The sequence below is a fragment of the Pan troglodytes genome, chromosome Y, assembly GCF_028858775.2.
Source record: "Pan troglodytes isolate AG18354 chromosome Y, NHGRI_mPanTro3-v2.0_pri, whole genome shotgun sequence".
In the NCBI taxonomy this organism is placed as follows: Eukaryota; Metazoa; Chordata; class Mammalia; order Primates; family Hominidae; genus Pan; species Pan troglodytes.
The window spans coordinates 8,915,015-8,938,816 of NC_072422.2; the positions used below are offsets into that span (position 1 = coordinate 8,915,015).

The window sequence follows — 23,802 nt, forward strand, 5'->3', positions numbered from 1 at the left end:
TTTTAATAAATTATATAATTTATATATAACATATACATTTGAGAATGTTGTATTATTTTATTTATATATTTATTTTTTGAGGTGGAGTCTCACTCTGCTGCCCAGGCTGTTGTGCAGTGGAAGGATCTTGGCTCACTGCAACCACTTGAAACTCTGTCTCCCAGTTTCAAGTGGTTCTCTTTCCTCAGCCTCCCGAGTAACTATGATTACAGGTGCATGCCACCACACCTGGCCAATTGTTGTACTTTTAGTAGAGTTGGAGTTTCACTATGTTGGCCAGGCTGGTCTCAAACTCCTCGCCTCGTGATCTGCCCACCTCTGCCTCCCAAAGTGCTGGGATTACATGTGTGAGCCACCATGCCAGGCCTTGAACATACTATTGCAGAACTTCTGAAACTAAGATTACAGACAAATTATAGACATATGGCAATTCAGAAAGTGAAAACGCTGTCATGATATTCTTGTTGTTAAAGAAGACAGAATCACAAAATAATAAGTGAGAAATAAGGTAATAATTGGAAATTCAATGTATGTACAGCAATGTTCTAATTTCCCCTATGGGAAAAGTTTTTGTAAGGAATCCATAAAATGAGTACATACAATAAACCACCCTACAATAGACACTGTTGGCATATAGAGTTTAAATTTTTAAGATTAGGTCTTGATAAGAAAAAATAATTCTCCATAAAAATTTTTTTTATATTTAACAAGATACTTTTGCACATAAAGATTTTCCATCAAATTTTTTTGTGGAATTATGTTTTAAACCTTCATAGGATATGAAATTATAAAGCAGAAAACATGTGTCTTCTCTCTCTGGTGTTCCTGGAATTTCTTTTTTTTTATTGTATAATCCCATTTATATGAAATATCCACAATATGCAAATCCATACAGACAGAAAGCAGACTGGTAACTGCAAAGGGATGAGGAGGAAAGAATAGAGAGTGACTGCTAAAGGGTATAGGATTTCCCTTTATCATCACTGCTTCCCCCACAGTGGTGACAGTCATAACCTTGTTAATAAGCTAAAAACAAATGGATTGTATATTTCATTTATGTTTGTTTTTAGATTTGAAGGTCTCACTATGTTGTCTAGGCTGTTCTTAAACTCCTGCCTCAAGCAATTCTCCACCTCAGCCTCCCCAGCTGCTGGGATTACAGGCCTAAGCCACCATATCTAGTTCTGATTATACACTTCAAAATTGTATATTTTATTGTATGATACGTATATCTTGGCTAAAAAAAAAAAGAACAGGGAGTTCTGTACTGATATGATATAATCTCCAAATATATTAAGTAAAAAAAAGAGAGGTACAGAATAGTGTATGCAATATACTACTATATTCTTAAAAAAATTGTACACACATATGTATACACTGTCCAGGCATAAAGCCTCTCAAAAGACATACGGGAAACCAGTAACATTATTTCCTGAAGTGAAGGATCCTAGAGCAACTGTGGATATTGTGGTCTGGAAGGGAGACCTAACTTTTCAACATGCTCTTTTGTACCTTTTAAATTTTGTATAGAGTACAACACTTCCCTTACTCTCTAATTTGAAGAAAGAAAAAAAGAATACTGTGATGCTTTCTCTTTAGTATTTAGTTTTATTTTAAGAGATCATCTGCTTTTTTTCTGTAATAAACTTAAAACATATCCACCCATTTTGTCAGATTATTTATTTCTTAGCAATTTGTTTTAAACTTACAGTTTTTGTCTCAATCCTTAGTAATACTATATTCATTATATTTCAGATGTTTAGGTTTCTCATGGAGAAAAAGAAACACAGGCATACACTTCTATACTATCCACCTGCTAGTCCTGCAACATGATTTCAATAAAGTGTTACTGATCCTTGAACAATTTCTATGATGTCGGCAAAGTAATATCAACAAGAGTGATTGTAAAGTAGCTGGCCTTATAAGTCAAGAGTTATGATATTTGATCCACTGTTCAATCCATTTCTAGATCTGATCTAGATTATTTTCCTTTTTATTTATATTTATTTATTTATTTATTTATTTATTTATTTATTTATTTATTTTGAGACGGAGTCTTGCTCTGTCACCCAGACTGGAGTGCAGTGGTGTGATCTCAGCTCACTGCAAGCTACACATCCCAGGTTCACGCCATTCTTCTGCCTCAGCCTCCTGAGAAGCTAGGACTGCAGGCACCCACCACCATGCCCCGGCTAATTTTTTTTTTTTTTTTTGTATTTTTACTAGAGATGGGGTGACACCGTGTTAGCCAGGATAGTCTTGATCTCTTGACCTCGTGATCCACCCGCCTCGGCCTCCCAAACTGCTGAGATTACAGGCGTGAGTCACTGCACCCAGCCAATCTGATCTACATTATTTTCTAGCTCTTCTGGTATATTGTTGGGCAACTGATGTACAATTTCTTCCTTGTGGGATGTTGTGGCTTCTTCATAAAGAACTTGAATAATCTCACACTGAATATTGTCGTTAGAGTCTTCTCATTATAGCTCCTTGTTTCAAGTCTTTCATACAATACGTTGGTATCTTTCATCAGCAAAAATAACTATATGAAACCAGCCTTTAGGGAAGAAATCACAACCGCGGTATTCAACAATAACTCCACTTTCTCTCATTTGGCTATCTAACTCATCAACTACTCTGTCTTCATCTAAAATGGGACAATCATACTCTTCATCATAGCCATCAAACAATTGCTCTTCTCAAGGTAAATCACCCACATCAATGTATTTCAGTCCTGATATCGATGCAAGTTCTTTGCCAAGTGTGGTTTTTCCAACCCCTGGTGTACCGGTGAGCAGGATGTTCACAAGCAATGATGGCTTGCCGCAACAGCTCCAAGCACCTTGCTCACATGACCTTTACACTACTGTTCTTGGAATTTCTAAACCAATTCCCGATGCCTCCCAATGCCTTCACAACTCCCTTCACACACTTTTGACTTGATGCACCACATATTTATTAAAAAATTGCATAATGTAGAGGTCTCCAGAAATGTGCACAGATTTCCCCAGATTCCCAAAATTAATGAACACTAGTCAGATCATGTAGGTTCTTACAGATTCTGGGAGGACTTTGGTTTTCAGTATGAATGCACTGGAAGATTCTGGGAGGGAGAAAAGAAGCCATAGAAGATTGAAGAGCATAGTAAGCATGGGACAGGAACATGTTTCTCTGTGACAGCAAGAAAAATAAAATTAGGCTTTTCTAAAACAATTTCCATTGCAACAGAGATGACCAAACCCTGTTTAAGCTCTGTCTTTCTCTGTGACCTTTGGACCTCTCCCATGTGTTACCTGCTCATTTATTTTCACCTTGCTTTGTGTATGGCTGTTGCCTCCTCTCTTTTCACACTGCAGGAATTTTTTCTTTGCTACAGACTTTCCACCAGAGTTTTTTTTTTTTTCCCTTCCCCGCAATAGTAAGTGGGCTCACTGGAAAATGCCCAACTTTCAGCATCTTCCTCAGGAGAGAATTAACGCTGTAGAGTATGTGTTGAAATGTTTGTCTTTTTGAGATATTGCCTAATGACTAGATTCTGTCTTTCCTGACATGGAGTGCTGAAGGACATGATGGACTCATACAGATGACAGTTGTGTCTGATGACAAGAAAGAAAATTGCAGCACTAGAGAAACTGCAATACCACAGACAGTCAACTGGGGAAGAAAATAGCTAATCAATCTAAAAACAATGAAACAAATTCTCTTTAACTGAGAAATACACAAAGATCCAGAGAAGACATATCTGAGAATGCATCTGTGAAGCACCCAGAATCTATAGCCTGGCTGATTGCTGTCAATATCACCCTTTACTAAACCAGTTTTGTTGTTGTTGTTGTTGTTGTTGTTTACTTGAGAAAGAGTTTTGCTTTGTCGCCCAGGCTGGAGTGCAGTGGAGTGATCTCAGCTCACTGCAACCTCCATCTCCCGGGTTCAAGTGATTCTCTTGTCTCAGTCTCCTGAGTGGCTGGGACGAGAGGTGCACCACAACGCCCAGCTAATTTTTTTGTATTTTCAGTAGAGACGGGCTTTGCTATGTTAGCCAGGCTGGTCTCAAACTCCTGGCCTCCAGTAATCTGCCCATCTCAGCTGCCCAAAGTGCTGGGATTACAGGCATGAGCTACCGTGCCCAGCCATGCCAGGCTTTAAACACTAGATTTGATGGATATTTTATAATTTTCCAGATCTTATAAAAAAATTACAAGGCATATGGAGAAGGTGGAAAATATACTTCACTGGAAGAAACAGAATAAATATCCAGAAGTTGAATCTTAAGAAATGAAGATTTTTGCATATCTGATAAAGAATTAAAAATAATTAAGCATTCTCAGTGAACAAAAATGAAACAAAAATAGAAAATTGAATAACATTTAAAAATCATAAATGACCGAAATGTGATATCAACAAAGAGATGAAACCTTTTTTCTAAAAACCCAACAGAAATTGTGGCATTGAAGGATCCAATAACTGGCATTTGCAAATTCACTGCAGAGACACAACAGCAAACAATGGAGCAAAAAAAGAATCAGGAAATTAAATATATATTATTCACAAATATTTAGGCCTGGAAACTAACTTTTGAAAAAAATGGAAGAAATAAGGGTTAAATATGAGACTTACTGGACACTATCAAGTAGACCAATATATTCAGAGAAAGAGTCTTATGAAAAGAATATGGGAAGAAAATGACATAAATGTTATCTGGGAGAAAAAGAGGGCATGCTGAAACCTTACACATATCAGCGATGAAACAAAAAATCCTAACAACCAAGAATAATTGACCTGGAAAAAACTGTACTTCAAAAATTAGAAAAAAATAAAGCCTTTCAAAGTTTAAAATAAAAAAAAAACTAAGGTTGCTTACTACTAGAATAACCCTAGAAAAAAATGCAAAAGACAGTCAATTATGTTGAAACATTAAATGATGCTGGACAGCATCATAAAATGATATGAAAATGTAAAGCTCTCTGTTAATATAAATATATACACAGATACAAAATTTGCTATTGTTATAATAATGGTGCATAAAATTCTTAAATCTCTGTGAAAATGCATACAATATATAGAGATATAATTTGTAACATTAATAATAGAGTGGGGGAAGTAAAAATGTATATATTTTGTATGCTGTTAACTTGAAGTTGAAGGCAAAAGCTGTTTGCCCTGGGGACCTTAGCACTGGGCAAGGGATGAGGCAAAGCTGCCATTTTGTCTACCTTAGTTGTTCCATCTCCCCCTACTTTGCATAGGGATTTTTCTTGGTCTTCAGGAATAGTCAGTGTGGCCAGGCTCTGTTCTGCACACACAGTCAGGTGTAGGTAGGTGTGGCATGTACAGAGGGGGCCTGGGATTCTAAAAATAATTAAATATGCAAAAAGTGGAAATCTGAGAATTTTGGGCATGATTCTCAGGACTTTGGGCTTGGGAAACAGTAAGTCCTTGCTTCCAGCCATGTGGTTTCTCATCAGAGTTGTTGGTGCCTTCTCCCTGCAGTTGTCCCTTAAGGAGATGTTGCAGGAGATTTAGCCGGTGCTGATGGTCCATGAAGAAATGTGTCACTGCACCTCCTTCTCACTGCACCTGGTTAGCAACATGCCAAAGCACTTCCCAGGGCGGCAAAACAGTGAGGAGCTGCAGGAGGGCTCAGGGCTGTGTATGAGGGAAGGCTGGTTTGGAAGTTGGGTAGACTGCCTTGGGGAGGGCCCCAAAAAAGAAGGGCCAGGCAGCACTTCCCCAGTCCTCAGAGGTCTTTGTGTCACAGATAAGCATGTGAATGTAAGAACAGAGTTGTAATTCTAAAAAATTCAGGCAGTACAAAGCCAGGCTTGATATCGGCCCAATCAAATTCTATAAAAGTAAATGATGTCTTAGAAAAAAAAAAAACTTAAAAAGCTTCACAGTATTTGAGTGGAGAAATCTGTCCAGTGCAGCACCAACTGCTGTGGTGAGATTCACCTGGTTGTAAAGCAAAATCTCTCATGTATTCATGTTCTCTGGGGAACAGCCACTTATGTTCCCAGGGTCTACCTTCTTGCTAAGAGCAATTGTGGAAAAGAATTGTAGCTCAATGGTGCCCATAGTTGATCACAGGAACTTTCCCCTTTCCCCAAACAGTCACCATTAAACTTCAGTGAAACACACACTGGAAGACCGTCTGAAGTAGGAGGTCCTGGGGAGTCCTCAGCACACCCCTTCATGAGGGCTGCCCAAAAAGGCAGCTCTAAATGCTCCTTCAACCCAAGACACTAGTGCAGAAAAAGCAGTTAGCCCTGTCGGCTCAAGACCCACCTGTGCTTCAGAGGCATTTGGCAGAAGATTCTTTGTAAGAAATGATCCCTGCCCACTAGCAGACAGGAGTGTGTGTTTGTGTGAGTGTGTGTGTGTGTTGAAATTAGAACCCCACCTTATGTGTTCATTATGGAATTTGAAAATGGAAGCCTAAAGTTGAAAATTAAAATCACCCATGAAAGCATCTTGCAAACTATTTTCTGTGCTAGATGCGATGTTTTAGGATACAAGGCCCTGGTCACATCCTACTCCCTCTCCCTGAAAGAGCTACACACACTACTCAAGGCATGCTTCCACATGAACCACGTCCTAGAGCAGCTTGAGAGCCTGAACCCATCTGCTGCCTTCAGCAGGGCTGACTAAAGCTGCTTGTTCTTCCCGAGCATATTCTCCAATGACCTGAGAGGTGGAGGAGACATTGGGGCCAGGATTGAAAAGAGGGAAGGGGAGCATGGAAGCCAGAGGCTGAGGACCAGGTTTTCCCACCTGGAGGGGTCTGGCCTAGCGGCACTCAAACCAGGGTCAAATTTAGGTGGAGACAGCTGGCCTTGGGTTGCCCTGTGCTGACCACCAGCCTCGAGTTCCTCAAACAGTAGGAAGTGAAAGAATGGCTTGGAGATGAGCCTCATTGACTGTTTGCCACCTGAGTACATCTTGCCAGGGTCCCAAGAGGGACCATTGTGTCTCCAGAGCCATGACTGGAAGGCGGAACTCCCAAAGGGGGCAAAGAAGAGGGTCCTTGGTGAAGTGAAGAGCTTATTTCTACTTGACCATTCCTGAAGGGCTTTAGTGCCTAAAAGTGCCCAGCATGAGCAGCTGGAACCCACTTCCTAGAAACTGCAAGATGCAAGTGGACCTCATATACCTCTTTGTAATTACAGACAAGGACCAGAAGGGCCCCATCACTGCATCCCCATGGGACTTTTACTGGATCCAGTAAGTCCCTGCCAGCTCCCCACAGGCTCCTGGTATGTCACTTGTTCTGGGCCTGTGGACAGACAACCAGGACACTTGTTCAGTGCCCACTTCCTCCTTGTAGGCCTACAGCCTATTGCTCAACCCCAAGCTCACCAGCCTTTGCTTCCTAAGCCATTCGCCACTGGAGCTGCTCAAGTACCACAGCCTGAACGTCACAAAACACTTTGTCATGCCATGAAAGAAAAGGTAAGGCTGCCAGGCATGGTGGCTCGTGCCTGTAATCCCAACACTTTGGAAGGCCAAGGAGGGCAGATCATGAGGTCAGGAGTTTGAGACCAGCCTGGCCAATATGGTGAAACTCCATCTCTACTAAAAATGCAAAAAATGGCTGGGCATGGTGATGCATGCCTGTAGACACAGCTGCTTGGAGACTGAGGCAGGAGAATTCCTTGAACCTGGGAGGTGAAGGTTGCAGTGAGCTGAGATCACATTGATTCACTCCAGTCTGGGTGACAGAGTGAGACTTCTTCTCAAAAAATAAAATAAAATAAAATAAAATAAATAAATAAAATAAAATAAAATAATAAAATAAAAGAAAAAAATAAAATAGTAAAATAAAATAAAAGTCACTGTTTCATCTCCCCCGACTTGTGTCATGTTACAGGGGCTTATTGGATGAACCAGCCAGCCCAAACTCCAGAGTTTCTGCCCAAACAATCTGTCTCCACTGCTTGAGTCCCCTCTAGGGAGCTGTCAGTGTGACAGGGGGTATCTCTGGAAGTGGTGGCCATTTGCTTCTATCTGACCTCAGGGCAGCTTCTCAGGGCAAGAAGATCCTAGAGCAGATGGAAGTCTCAGAGAAGAAGCCTATGGCCAGGTTCTTGGCTCGGTCAGCTCTGTATCTCCCTCTCTCCTGTTTGTGCCATGGACTGTGTGCACACAGAGAATGCCCGCACCTTGAGGCTGAACTATGAGGAGAACCTTCCTGAACAGGGGCAGGCAGACTCATCCTGCCCTCAGTGGGAACCCCCTTCCTCTGGGTACTAGACAGAATTCTGTGCACTTTCCTGGAGGCTCCATGCTGGATCTGTTCATTTGGAAGTTTGAGGCTGTCCGTAGGGAGGTAACAAAAGAGACTTCTCCTCCATCTGGAAAAAGAAAGAAAGAAAGAAAAGGTAGACTTCTCAGAGCAACTTGTGGGGCACAGGCTGAGCCCTTGCCTCCCTCCCTGGTCCCTCTATGGTCCCAGGACTGAAACAAGGAGCTGCAGACAATGAGGGAACTGCTCTGCAAGAACGGCCTGAGTGGCTGCTTCAAGAAAGAACCACAGTGAAAGTGCCTACAGCCCCTAGTGACTGACTGGCAGCCTCAGGCCCACCTACCATCTGCAGGCAGGTTTTCTTGCTGACAGAATGAAAGCAAGGAAAGCAGGAATGAGCCCAGCCCTCTCAGTCACCCTGAAGGCTGCCTGGGGTTCCCTGCAAGGCCTTCTACCCTTCTGCTTCTTGGCAAATGACCCAAGCATCTTTTCCTGGCCTTCGAGACTTTGATTCTCTGGAAGAAGACCCTACTTTTCACTAGGCTTAGTGTCCAGGGCCAGCCAGCTCCCCACCTTCAGTAACAATCAATGGGCTCTCACCTGGGCACACACTGCCCAACCTTGGCCCTTCTAAGGCAGGAGCTCATTTGTCTTGCAGGTTCAGCTTGCTAGGGCTTAAAAGTTATCATTGCTGTTATTAAGATAGAGAAATTAGGGGGAAAGAGTTGTCTTAAGAAATTTCCCCTAATCTTACCTTGGAGATCATCAGCACAGGCAAGGCTGCTGAGGATGTGGGGGGAGAGGACCCAGCCTGTCCAGCCAGCTGGTCCTTGCCAGAGGTGGCTCATGACCCATCCCCTGAGAGAAGCAGGCAGACATCCCAGCAAGGAGCTGGGGTGTATAGATCAGGGCAGCGCAGGCACACTGATGGTGGCTTGGCACTACCTCCCATCAAGAGGTTTCACCACAGCTGACCCTTGGATCCAGGGGGTGATTTACAATGTGTGCAAGGCAGTCAGCTCCATCAGCTGTACAGCCTTCAACATTCACTTCACCTTGGACATCTCACCAGAAAGCATTGAGGACTGACCAATGCAGAAGCTCTGCAAAGTGAGATAGAGCATCGTGGGGTGGGGGATCTGGGGCCTGTCTGCTCATCTGATAATTGCTTCCTGAGGGTGTGCTCTGGAACAAAACAGTGACTGTTTTCATGTTTGTCTGTTTATTTATCAGTTTTAAATATCCTAATATTTCATTTATAGTAGTTTCTGTCTTGTATTTGTGTATTGGTAAAAATTTTATTAGAAGAAAGAGGGCTTAAGACAATATTTTAGAAGGTCTTAAGGGGGCATAGACTTTCATGTCAAAACAGCTACTGTTGACCTCTTTTTGCTACCTTTGTACAAAGTATACACAGAAAGTGCAGCCAGAGGTGATGAGGCCAAGTGTGTAGAGCAGAGCTACCTGGGCTTTCTTGCTGGTCGGCAGTCAGGTGGACACTGGCTGTGAGGTGGTGCCCACCTGGATCTACACCCTCCACCCCCTCTCCTGAGTAACCAACACAAGGCAGTGCTAATTAGTGGGTGAGTGATAGGCATCGGGCACCCCAATACCACCTGGGAAGAATAGAATGCCATCTGGGCTGGGGCTGTGGCGGGGCGCAGGGGCTGTGGCTGCATTGGCTTGTTATGGCACCACCCACAGATGCATCTGCCCTGTGCTGCTTCTCCAGCAGTCAGCTGCCCATGGTCCTGAGCCTGTCATGCCATGCCTGCTACCTCACACTGCTTGTGTTTGAAAAAAACATCCTGAGATGGTGCTGCTGGATGTGACCACTGGCAAGAGGACAGCATCTTTGTCCTAGGGGATTAGGAGCTGACCAGATTGCTCCTGACTGCCTCTAGAACAAGTGGGGGCTGGTGCTGCAATTAACAATGCCTCCAAAAAGATATGTTTGCAATGGCTCAATGAATATTTGATGCAGAGGCCTACATGAAGACACATGAATGGAGTGTGTGGACCTCAGTTAGCAGCTGAGAAACAGGTGCCTCTCAGGCCTCATCCTCCAACAACTGTGGAACGTGCCCAAGCCATGAGTATATACACCTGGAGTGTATACATCTGGCTGCTGCTTTTGCTGCCACTATCCCCAGGCTCAATATGGTTTAAAATCTGGATTTTAAATAGCAAAGATAAGAGGCTTTTCTGTGTCCTGGAATAGGAAGCCAGAGATCTGTGTAGGGCTGGCACTGGGTGCACATTAGTTTTGTGACATGATGAGAGCTGCAGTGGTTTTGTTAATCGTGATAGGCCTGGGCTGGTTGCAGCTCTGAGTGATGGGGAGGGAGTCAGCAATGGTGGTCATGTAGACATCCAGGTGCCCAACTTTGGCCTGCCTGCCCTCAGACATAGCAAGAGGCACCACCACAGGCCCTGACTTGCCTCCCTACTCCTTGCATGCCAGATGGGAATACCTGAAAGCTACAATCTGAATGTATTCTTCTGCCATTTTGACCTGAGCTGCCTAACACACAGTGTGTGTGGGGGGTGAAGGGCCTGGGGGAAAGCAGGGCTGGATCATGGATCCTGGTGGAAATTTAGAGATACAGGAGTGGTTGTCACCTCTCTGTGGAGCCCAGCTCCCTTCCTGATCCTTGCCACACAGCCCCGTCTGCAGAGACCAGGTCTGGCAAGTTTGGGGATCCCTCAGACCCTGGGCTACTCCCTGTCAGTCCTGTCTGTGCTCTTTCCCTTTCCTGCTGGCAGAGCCCAACATGGAGGAGGAGGCTGCCGCCCTCTGAGCCTGAGGAAGCTGTGTCTGACTGGGGCTTCTGTCTGGGGTTTTGCAAAGAGCTACTTTTGAATATGGCCTGTTCAGATACCTTGTTTCAAAGGAAGTGAGGGTAAACTAGCAAGTGCAGCAACTCCACACTTGATAAATAACTTTTTCTTGTCTCTAAACCATCACATTTTCATTTCACATTGGAATAAAGTAAGTGAAACCTGCCACACCAGCCTCACCCGTGTATTCTGTAACCCAGACTCATTTGGTTGTGAGGGCTGTTGTCAGTAATCGTATGAAAAGAAGAATATGTATAAATTAGATCAAAGGTAAAATTATGCTTATAATGTCATTTGTGTGGGTGATAAGAGGGTGGACTAACAGGCACTCAGTTGGAGTTTACTCACCTGTCGTTTACCAGACTCATGACTGTAGCTCTGGTGAACATCACCTGACACTGGTGACAGAAGAGAAAAGGCCAGTGTGAAGGCTAGGTGGGGGAGAGGTGCCAGGCTGTGGGGCTAGGTTTTAGAGTCATCTGGACACTCTTGGAGAGCTAATGAGATGGGAGGAAGGCTGTCCCCCAGGTGAACCTTACTACCGGAGCCTATGGGCTCACGGTGGGGGAGGTGTGTGGGGGTGGCCTGTCCCTATGAGAAGAAGAGTTTACAGCTTTTACAGCTGGTGGCTGATGCTCAGCAATCCCTCTGCAGAGCAGGCAGGTCATCAGCCATGTGTATAGCTGAATGTCTTTTGAAGTGTTTAGAGAGTGCTCTATGTCTTAGAAATTCCTTTCCCTTGGCCTTGTCCAGTGAACACGGCTCACATGGCTAACACCACTTCTTGAGATGCCTTCACCATGCAAAGCTGAGAATGGATTGGGTTTAGTTACCATTGTGCCTCCTCCTCACCTGAGAGGCCTATTTTCTTTGGTTGATTCCTTAAGTGTATTAGTGCTGTCACTCACCTTTGGACAACTCAAATGACAAGCGGCTGTTGTTTCATAAAGAAAAAAAAGAAAATGAAGGCTTTGAATGTGAAACCCTCATTTTCTCCTCTCCTTCTCTTAGGTGAAAGATTTTATTTTTTAAAAAAGAGTACATAGTTGTATCCCAGCAGGTGTAGTGTGAGAACTGGTTTGTGCTAGGGTATGGTTTCAGTGTGGATGGGCAATTCTTCAAGATGGAAAACCAAGTCTCACTGAGTTGCTGGAGCCATACCCGCCTATCTCCACATCCCCCACCATGGGCTTTCACTTACCTCCCATGCTTGAATTTTTTAACATACATACTGGTGTGTGTGTATATATATATATATATATACACACACACATATATATATATGTGTATATATGTATATATATACACACACACATATATATATGTGTATATATGTATATATATACACACACACATATATATATGTGTATATATGTATATATATATACACACACACATATACACACACACATATATACACACACACACACATATATACACACATACACACACACATACATACACATACAGGTCTCACTCTGTCACCCAAGCTGCAGTGCAGTGGCTGAATCATGGGACACTGCAGCCTCAAGCTCTTAGGCTCAAGTGATGCTTCCATCTCAGCCTCTCAAGTAGCTAGGACTACAGGCAAGCAACGCTACACCCAGATAATTTGTAAATCTTTTTCTAGAGACTGAGCCAACTTATGTTGCCCAGACTGGTCTTGAACTTCCGGGATCAAGCAATCATCCCACCTTGGCCTCCCAAGGTGTTTAGATTGCAGGTGTGAGCTACCAAACTCAGCCAAAAATATGTTATTTAAAGAACCATTACAATCAAATTATGAGTTATGAGTGCACCATCACTCTCCAGCCTGGGCACCAGAGCAAGACCTAGTATCCAAAATCCAAACAAAATGAAACAAAAAAATACAACCAAATTAAACTTTGAAGATTGTGTCATCTGTGTCCAGCCCTGCCCTCCAAGCTATCACAGTTAAATATAATGGTTATTAAGAAAACGGTTAGATATTAAGAAATTTCTATATGTCCTCCAGCTGAGAATGAGGTATTCTAAATGTGGCCCGAATATTTTCTCACCACTACCTTCGGAATCTAAACTAGCAAATCAAATCAGGACACCTGCAGAGGACAGTCAGTCATTTTCAAATAGAAAGAGAATTACCCCCGTTAATAAGAGTAATACAGTGATTTTCAAAAACAGAAGTCAGACTGAGATGCAGCACAGTCAGGGCACAACTACCCTGGAATAACCTCTTCACACAGTATGGTTGAGGAGCCTTTCTTAGATGAGCAAATTTGGGCAATATAATTCTTGCTTATTTATTCCCAGCCCTGGCTTCCTGCCTGATTCCTAATGGCCACCTCACGATGTGGTCAGCAGTGGGGTACAGTGTTGTGAGAGAGGGGCTCAGGGATGGGACAAGGGTCTTTCCTGCTTATCAAAATGCTTAAAAAGTTGTGAAAAAGGTTTCCAAATGTTCTACTTCCTACCTTTAAATAGCTGCTAAGATGCATTATACAACAGACTCAGGAAAGGGAAAGAACAAGTGCATTTCAAGTCTCAGCTCACTTCTTAATTAGCTGTGATACTCTGGGCATGTGACTCCAACTATTTGAGCCTGTTTGCCTGTTCACCCAAGACAATCCTAGGCAAAAATCGCAAAGCTTGAGTCATCATGCTACCCAACTTCAAACTATATTACAAAGCTATAGCCCCCAAAACAACTATACAAAACAACAACTACTGGTACAAAACAGATATACACACCAATGGAACAGAACAGACATCTCAGAAATAACACCACACATCTACAACCATCTGATCTTTAATAAACCTTACCAAAACAAGCAAAGGGGAAAAACAATCCCTATTTAACAAATGGTGCTGAAAACCCTGGCTAGCCATTTGCAGAAAACAGAAACTGGATCCCTTCCTTACATCTTATACAAACATTAACTCAAGATGGATTAAAGATTTTTGTTTCACGGGTTATTTTTTGAGATGGAGTCTCACTTTGTTGTCCAGGCTGGAGTCCAGTGGATTGATCTCGGCTCACTGAAACTCCATTTTCAAATAGAAAGGGAAATACCTTTCTAGCAATTCTCTTGCCTCAGCCTCCTAAGCAGCTGAGATTACAGGTGCCCACCACTACATCCAGCTAATTTTTTGTGTTTTTAGTAGAAACGGAGTTTCACCATGTTGGCCAGGCTGGTCTCAAACTCCAGACCTTGTGATTTGCTTGCCTCAGCCTCCTACAGTGCTCAGGTTACAGGTGTGAACCACTGCACCTGGCTGGATTAAAGTCTTAAATGTAAAAACCCAAACCATAAAAACCCTGGAAGAAAACCTAGGCAATACCATTCAGGACATAGGCATGGACAAAGACTTCATCACTAAAACACCGAAAGCAATTGCAACAAAGAAAAATTGACAAATGAGATCTAATTAAACTAAAGAGCTTCTGCACTGCAAAAGAAGCTGTCATCAGAGTGAACAGGCAGCCTACAGAATGGGAGAAAATTTTTGCAATCTATCCATCTGACAAAGATCTAATATCCAGAATCTAGAAGGAACATAAATTCACAAGAAAAAAAAAAAAAAGAAAAGAAAACCATGAGAAAGTGGGCAAGGGATATTAACAGACTCTTCTCAAAATAAGACATTTGGCTGAGTGAGGTGTTTCGGGCCTGTAATCCCAGCACTCTGGGAGGCTGAGGCAGGAGGATCATGAGACCAGCCTGGCCAACAAGGTGAAACCTCGTCTGTACTAGAAATACAAAAAATTAGCTGCGTCTTTGGGTGGGCCCCTGTAATCCCAGCTTATCAGGATGTTGAGGCAGGAGAATCACTTGAAGCTGGGAAGCAGATATTGCAGTGAGCTGAGACCCTGCTACTGCACTGCAGCTTGGGTAACAGAGCAAGACTTTGTCTCAATAAATAAATAAATAATAAAAAAAACATTTATGTGACAAAAAACATAAACCTCATTTTCACTGGTCATTAGAGAAATACAAATCAAAACCACAATGAGATACCATCTCATGCCAGTTATAATGGCAATTATTAAAAAGCCAGGAACCAACAGATGCTGGTGAGGCTGTGGAGAAATAGATACACTTTTACACTGTTGGTGGGAGTGTCAATTAGTTCAAACATTGTAGAAGACAGTGTGACAATTCCTCAAGGATCTGGAAACAGAAATATCATTTGACCCAGCAATCCCATTACTGGTTATATACCCAAAGCATTATAAATCGTTCTACTATAAAGACACATGCACACGTATGTTTATTGCAGCATTGTTTACAATAGCAAAGACTTGGAACCAACCCAAACGCCCATCAATGATAGACTGGAGAAAGAAAATTAGGCACATATACACCATAGAATATTATGTAGCCATAAAAAGATGAGTTCCCGTCCTTTGCAGGGTCATGGATGAAACTGGAAATCATCATCCTTAGCAAACTAACACAGGAACAGGAAATCCAACACCACATGTTCTCATTCATAAGTGGAAGTTGAACAGTGAAAATACATGGACACAAGGAGGGAAACATCACACACGGGCCTGAGAATGGGCATCAAGAGGAGGGAGAGCATTAGGAGAAATAGCTAAAGTGTGTGTGGCTTAAAACATAGATGGTGGGTTGATAGGTGCAGCAGAGGGGCACGGTGGCTCATGACTGCAATCCCAGCACTTTGGGAGGTGGAGGGGTGGATCACCTGAGGTTGGGAGTTTGAGATAGGTGCAGCAAACCACCATGGCACATGTAAACCTATGGAACAAACCTGCACGTTTTGCACATGTATCCCAGAACTTAATTAAAAAAAAAAAAAACAGAAAGGCACTAAGGCTGAGGGGGAGTGGGGGTAGGGGCAGGAGTGGGGGTAGCGGCGGGAGTGAGTGGGCCCTGGAACTTTAATCCTTGGCAGTGGCGTGGGAACCGTCCAATCAGGCAAGCAGTTGGAGAGAAAGGGAGGGCGTGGCTTCCGGTGTTTGGCGGGAATTTTTTTCTCTCCCTTGCGCTGGAACTTGGGAACTATCTCTCCTCTTCCGCCTTCTCCATGTTGGGAGCTCCAGGCGACTTCCTCACAGTCTCTGTTAATAGCCCTGTAATCTGCAGGTACTTGCCAATGCATAGCTAAGATACCAGGAAATCCTGCAAGCTGTGAAATGGAGAGTATGGAGGTTTGGCATCCCGAGAGAAGAGAGCAGCCTGTAAAACCGGCAGGACTGGCCTCCCCATGGTCAGCTCCAAGTCTCCTGTGCAGCTTGGCTGTCAGTCCCCTGTGGCCACAAGATGGTGGCTGGGCCAGCAGTGGGGATCCCCGCGTCCCACCTCGTGCAGTCCTGTCCTCTCCCTGAGTGGCGTTCTGCTGTGCTCCCACAGCCCTGCAATGGAAGGGCACCATGGATCAATAAGGCTGAGAGGCGAGACAAAGAGGGCAAAAATCTTCTTTATTGAGCTCTCGGGCGAGGTTCACTGGTCCGCAGGGGGAAGGCCAGGGAAGTCATGCTCTACCAAAGGTGCAGTGTGCTTTTATGGATGCTGGGTGAGGATCGGGCGGGGAAGGGGCAGGGTCGGTTGAGTTTTGCCCTTCTGAGTGTGACATGCCCTAGTGGGCGTGCGCGTTAGTCGGGGTGGTGGGAACAGGAAAGGTGAACCCGGAAACGCAGAGTCAGAGTATCCGAGGTGGTGATCGCCATCTTGGAGTCTTCACTGGAGTCCAATCAGTCCAACCTCTTTTTGGTTATAGAAAAGGGACGACAAAATCGTCTGGCTACTTACTGCTGTTAAGGGGCATCGTTGGGGAGGGGGCCTAAATCAGAGGTTGGCAGTTGGATGTAGGGGTGAAGTAACATCTGGTTGAATGACCCTCGTGATTTCTTGTATCCGCTGGTGGAGAAACTGTACTAGAATTGGGGCAAAACACATATTATACAGAGAATTATAATTGGGATAAAGAAAGGGAGCATCTGTTGAAACTACCAGAAAGACCAGGGCAGAGAGGGTCATAGGAGTGTTTTAACTCCTCTTGGATCTTTTTTTTTTAAAGTTTGTAAATTGGTCTCAACTACCCCTGACTCATTGAGATAATAGCAGCATTCTTCCTGTAACAATAAACATGTCCCTCCTTTTTCTGCCATAAGCAAGTCTAAGGCCCGCCTGTTCTTTGCCGTGACCTGTGCTACTGAAGTGATCTGTCACTGTAGGGAGGCCAAGGACTCGGCTGATGCCTCAATGGCCAACTGCAGGCGAGTAGACAGATCTTGAGATGTTTGGATTGAGTGGGTGAGGGCTCCTTTTCTTAGCCCTGATGCCACTAAGGAGGAGGCTAAGGAGATGCCTAGTACTAAGGGTAGGAAAATAGCCCATTTGCTTTTATTTCACGACCTTGGCTCGGTCCAGGCTAGCAGATGGCTAAGTTCGTCCTGACTATATAGGGTCAGGCCAGGGATGAGAGAGACGGGTAAGCACAAGGTGTGATTACCAGTTGAGTTAAGAACTTTAGTTAGCATGGAGTTACACCAGAAGTAGCCTCCGGGAGGTGCTGGGGTGCTGGTAAGCATCCTGGTCTGGTTACACCAAGAGGCATTTGGAGTAGAGTAACAGAATGGGAACTTGTGTCTTGTAGGGGCGGAGAATAGCGGGACCTGTCCTTTTGGGACCGGTGGTATAGGGGTGGATGAATTTCTTGTATAATTAAAGGGGGTAGGGAGAGGAACTGCTACTAAGGGAGGTCTTCTCAGGGCTGCACAGAGGAAGCAGTGGGAGAGGTTTTGTATCCCTGTGGATTGGAGCAATTGTGCACCTTCTGAGATTAAAGTTAACCATGAGAAGGGGGAGGACTTGGCCTGGTCACCTGCCAGTTGAAGCTGGGTGGCAAGCTCTTTCTTGGCTGACTGGATTGAGGAGGCTAAGTCGGATAAACATGTGACAGTGGTTTTAAGCGTCCTGGCAATGCGGATCTTAGCTACTGGATACATAAAAGTTCTGTGCTCATATAGTCCTCCATCTACACTGGAGGCCCAGCAGGGGTCCCAAGGGTCAGAGATTTGGAGGTTAAATCCGTTAAAGCCATCCCATCCTCCAGTGGAGGTATTGACATAGAACATTGGGTCAGATCCTTTTTCAGTACGAGTTAATGCCTCATGGATATTGCACCAGTGCCACGGACAGCCTACATTTTCTTTGACCCAGCTGGTATTGCATTTGGAGTTACTTTGATCATACAGGAAGCAAAGTGCAGGGTTTTTTTCTAGCTGGCCCTAGGGAAGATAATTTTAGACCTAGGAAAGCTATGGGTGCCTGGCACCCTGCTGGCGGGCATGCTGCCATGGCTACTAGTCTAGACGAGACTGCCTGTCTGGAACTCCAATTTTCAGTGAGGGGAAAAAAAAAAAAAAACAGTGAGAAGGAGTTTGAGAGGGGGCTTGTCAAAGCAAACTTCATGTTGGTGAAAGTTCTGGAGGGAGCCTTGCCACACCAGTTCATCTATATAGGACAACAGATTTTCAGGCCAGCGAAGGGTATTAGCAAAAGTAGGGAATGACCAGCTTTCCTTGAGAAGAACCTGAATAAATTGTTGGAGGCTGTCATGCAGAGAATTCATGCAATATTTGATTTAGAGAGTTTCAGTTTGGTTGGGGAGATGGAGGTGACAGTCCAAGTGGCCTGATGTTGTGTAGGTGCCCTCTTAAGATGGGAAATATGGTACCAGGAGGGAAGGCCTATAAGTTTAGCTGCCACTGGTGCTGTAAGAATTACCGTATAGGGGCCTTTCCACTGTGGGGAGAGACCTCTTGCCTGGAGGTCTTTTACTAGTACCTGATCTCCTGGGGTTATTAGGCCAGACTGTCTGGGCTGAATGGTCCGGGCTTTGGAAGGCTGTGGTTGGCATGTTCTCTTAGCAACTCCCTTAACAGGGTGAGGTAGGGCAGGTATGTGCCAAAAGGTGGGGTATTCACAGGGAGCTCTTGAAAGAGGAAGGGGCGCCCATATAGGAGTTCAAAGGGGCTAAGGCCTGTGGGGCTTCAGGGTGCTGCCTGGAGCCGCGCGAGGGCAAAGGGAAGTAAGATTATCCACGATTGGCGTGTCTCAATAGCCAATTTGATTAGGTGTTCTTTGACAAGGCCGTTGGTGTGTTCACCGTTCCAGAAGACTGCGGATGGTACGGAATGTGTAGCTTCTAGTTAACACCAAGTGTGGTTGTCACCTGTTTGACTATTTTGGAGATAAAAGCAGGCCAAATCTCAGGATTATCTGTTCAATGAGGGTTGAAGCTACTACCTCTGCTGTTTTATGAGTGGTAGGGCAGGCTTTAATCTAACCTGAGAAAGTGTTTACTAAAGTAAGAAGATAACTCGATGTATTTGCTTTAGTAAGGAATAAAGGGAAGGATGGTAGATTATGGGTTCAAGAAAGTTATATAGTGGTCTAGGCGGCAGGGCAGTGAAGGTGTCTGGCAGTAAGTGGAGGGAGTGCCATCAATCCTTATAACAGAGATTGAGGAGGGGTGGCTGGACCTGCTAAAAGATGGCAAAACAGAGTAGGTAGCCCTTGTGTCTAGTAAAAAGGAAATGGACTTACCCGCTACCTGAAGCATTACCCTGGGCTCGGCAAGGGTGAGAGGGGTTCCCAAGTCTGGGCCTCTTCAGTCGTCGTCCAGTTGGAGGAGCTAGAGGGCAGCTTCGCCATCTGGGGAGGGTTTGCCATGTGGAGACACAGCGGCCACTCTGAGGCTGGGGCAGTCTGACCTCCAGTGCCCCATTTGTTGGCAGTTAGGGCACAGGCATGTTGGTGGCTTGGGGTTTGGGCACTGTTTTGCCCAATGACCTGGGTTGCCACACTTGATACAGTTGCAAGGCGGGCAGGATGGTTGCTGTTGGCTAGGGCACCGGCTGGCCCAGTGTCCTGAGTTGCAGCACTTGAAGCAGGTGCCAGACAGGGCCCGGGAGATTGTACCGCTACCTCTCCTGCTGGGGCTCTTAGGGAATGCTGGTTGCAGGGCAGCTGCCAGGGCTTGGGTTTGGAGCTGAACTTTTTATTTCAGTCTTGCCTGTCATTGTACCTCAGCCGCCTCCTCTCAGGAATTAAAAACTTTGAACGTCAGCTTTACTAAGTCCTGGATAGGGGTTTGGGGGCCCTCCACTGCCTCATCCAGGATTAGCGGATATCACTGCCCACAGCTAATGTGTTAGGAGTAGTAGATGTAGTGGACTGGTATGGCACTACCGGGAGGTGGAAATAAGAATGGGGATAAGACGGAAGCCAAGGAGTTATGTGGGCAGGGTTAAAAGAACAAATGGGAACGGGAATTAAAATGGCTGCTGAATGGTGGCAGAACTAAAATGGCAGCAGAGAAAAAAGGAAGTAAGATGGCAGAGGTGAGGAAACAGGTAGTAAGATGGTGGTGGTGCAGAAGGAGATGGCAGTGGAGAGACTAAGATGGGGGCCACAGACAAGATTAACGGCAAGAGAGGCTGGCCAGACTTCAAGGGGAAGGCTAGCCAGATGGACTTGCTCCAGTGAAAACACTTGGCGGCAGCTGTCCGACGAGAGCAGAGGTCCCAGAACCTTTGAACAAATTTGATTTTTGACTGTTTGCCTTGCCTCTGACAAAAATTGGTGAGGTCGTTTAGGATACTGAAGTCGAGTGTGCCTTCAGGGGGCCAGCGAGATTGGTTGTCTAAGGTATATTGTGGCCAGGCAACTGTGCAGAAGAAAATTAGTCGCTTTTGTTTTAAATCTTGATCGAGTTGTAAAGTTGGGAGGTTGCACAGGAGGCACCCTAAGGGGGTGTTTTGCGTGATTTTGGACTGGGTGGACCCCATCCTCTTCCCTTTATGGCAGCGGTCTGAGGGACAGCAGAAGCGGCCTTCTGGGGTCACTCAGACCACATGGTTCCTGGAGTCTCGGATCGGCTACTTCAGACACAGATGTCTCAGAGTCGTCAGTGCAGATTTGGACTTCCCCTGGGGAAGTAAACTTGGGTCACCTGGTGACGAATTGGCCTTCACTTGAGGAAGGAAACTCTCCCTGATCATGCGCATGACTCTCGGCCAGGGATGAAGGGACAAAAGGAAAAAGGAGAGGTACTCACCTAGCGTCAGCCAAATTGGACTGGAGTAGCTGCAGCAACTGTGACCTGGTGGCAAGTAACCGGACTAAACGGACGGTTGGCCGTGTAGGAGAAGCCTGACCTGACTGAGGGACAGGCCTGATCCGACCAGGAGGGGAGTCCCCCTGAGCCTCTGGGGGAGCTTAGGAGCTGTCCCCTCCTGGGTTTCGGCACCAATGAAAGGCAATGGAAGGGCACTGTGGATCAATAAGGCCGAGAGGCGAGACAAAGAGGGCAAAAATCTTTATTGAGCTCTGGGGCGAGGTTCACTGGCCCACAGGGGGAGGGCCAGGGAAGTCGCGCTTTGCCAAAGGTGCAGCGCGCTTTTATGGATGCTGGGTGAGGAGTGGGTGGAGTAGGGGCGGGGTCGGTTTTTTGCACTTCTGAGTGTGACACGCCCTAGTGGGCATGCACATTCGTCGGGGTGGCGGGAACAGGAAAGGTGAACCCAGAAATGTTGAGTCAGGGTATCCAAGGTGGCGATCGCCATCTTGGAGTCTTCACCGGAGTCCAATCACTGAGTATTCTTCATATTGTTCAGGGATAGGAGTGGGTCATAAGGGCAGAAACCCGACTTGGAGTGTGCGTGGGAGGAGCTGCGGCTGGAGGGGTCCCCATTCTCTCTTGTTAAAAATTAAAGGGAGTCCAGCCAGGTGCAGAGGCTCACACCCATAATCCCAACACTTTGGGGCAATGAGGTGGACAGATCAAGAGGTCAGGAGATCAAGAACATGCTGGGTAACACGGTGAAACCCCGTCTCTACTAAAAATACAAAAAAATTACCCGGGCAGTGCGCCTGTATTCCCAGCTACTCGGGAGGCTGAGGCAGGAGAATGTCATGACCCGGGAGGTGAAGCTTGCAGCGAGCCGAGATCACGCCACTGCACTCCAGCCTGGGCAACAGAGCGAGACTCCGTCTCAAAATAATAGTAAAATAAAATAAAAATAAAGGGAATCCATGTTAAAACGTTAACCAGTTTATTTGAGCAAACAGTGATTAGTGAAATGGAAAGCAACCAGCCGTGATTTGTAGTCCACCCAAGGAGCATGCAGGAAAGGCTTTTATAAGGTACACAAGAAAGCAAGCCAAGTTCAAGAATTGGTTAGAGTTGGCTAGGCACGGTGGCTCATGCCTGTAATCCCATCAATTTTGGAGGCCATGGCGTCCAGACCACCTGAGGTCGGGAATTCAGACCAGCCTGACCAACATGGTGAAACCCTGTCTCTACTAAAAATATAAAATTAGCCGGGCATGGTGGTGCATGCCTGTAATCCCAGCTACTCGGGAGGCTGAGGCAGGATAATCCTTGAACCCAGAAGGTGGAGGTTGCCATGAGTTGATATCACGCCATTGCACTCCAGTCTGGACAACAAGAGTGAAACTCCGTCTCAAAAAAAAAAAAAAAAAAAAAAAAATTACATGTATGGCTATATTTCCTGACCCTTAATTCTATTCCATTAATGTGTATATATTGACCTCCTATTCTACAACTTTGCAGAATTTGATTATTAGTGTTAACAGTTTTATTACTTAGGATTTTAATTATATACATAAAATTATAATATCTATATGTAGAAATAAGCTTATTTCTTTTCCATTTGGAATGTTTCTTTTCTTGTATTGCTCAATTATTCTGACCTGATTTGTATTGCAATTTTGATCAGAAGTGATGAACGCAATTATCCTTGTCTTGTTCCTGATCTTAAGGAGAAAGTTTTTTAGTCTTTCACCATTGCATATAATGGTACTTTTGAGTTTTTTATAGGTACCTTTTTTTATGTTGAGGAAGTTTTAGTCTATATCTAGTTTACCAGGTGCTCTTATAAAAATGTTTTGGATTGTTTCAAATTTTTTCTTCATCAATTGAGATGATCTTTTTTTCCTAAAATTCATTCTACTGAGTTGGTATATTGCATTGACTAATTGCAATTGTTAGAGTGAGAAAAATTGGATTTACAACTTTTAATGTTTAAAACAATTCATCAGTGAAGCCATCTGATTCTCGACTTTTCTTGTTAGTACGTTTTTGGTAATTTACGCAGTCTTTTGCTAGTTACAGTTTGCATTAGACTTATTCAGAGGAATAGAAGGAATAGAACAAATATCTACATCTATGTCAATATCTATATGTGTGTTAATATATGGGACAGAGCCCTTTTGTGTTGTCATGGCGGTGTCTGCACAGGGGGCCTTTCTCAGCCATCTCTGGTATGGTTTAGAGAACCCTCTGTTCTTCCAGTCACCTCATTTCAATGCTGGCCCTTGTTGGCAACAGCAAGCTTCTGTCCTGCACCAGAGGAAACAGAGTGTGACCCGATTAAAACACTGTGTCAATCTCCTGTGTGGAACTCTGCAAAGACAGTAACTGGCAGCCAGACTTGGAAGACTCAGAGCTATTTCTGGCCATCACTGCTGCTCCTTATACCCCATGCAACTTTCTGCTCCCCAGATGAGGCATAGAAATATGTCTGCACAGAACTTCAGCCTTGGAAAGCACAAGATAACAGCTCCAGGGCTCAGAACAATCAATTGAGATGGATGGGTACCACAGCAGAATTTGCCTTCCAGCTTTGCGAACCATTACCTGGTTTGTAAACATGAGCCATCAGTATTCTAACATCCCAACAG

The 23,802-nt window shown here is 44.7% G+C and overlaps 1 pseudogene; it reads right to left on the reverse strand.

The window, feature by feature from the left end:
* Nucleotides 1–1,926: 1,926 nt before the first annotated feature.
* LOC129138930 (adenylate kinase isoenzyme 6-like) lies at nt 1,927–18,167 on the reverse strand (annotated as a pseudogene).
* Between the last annotated feature and the right edge of the window lie 5,635 nt (nt 18,168–23,802).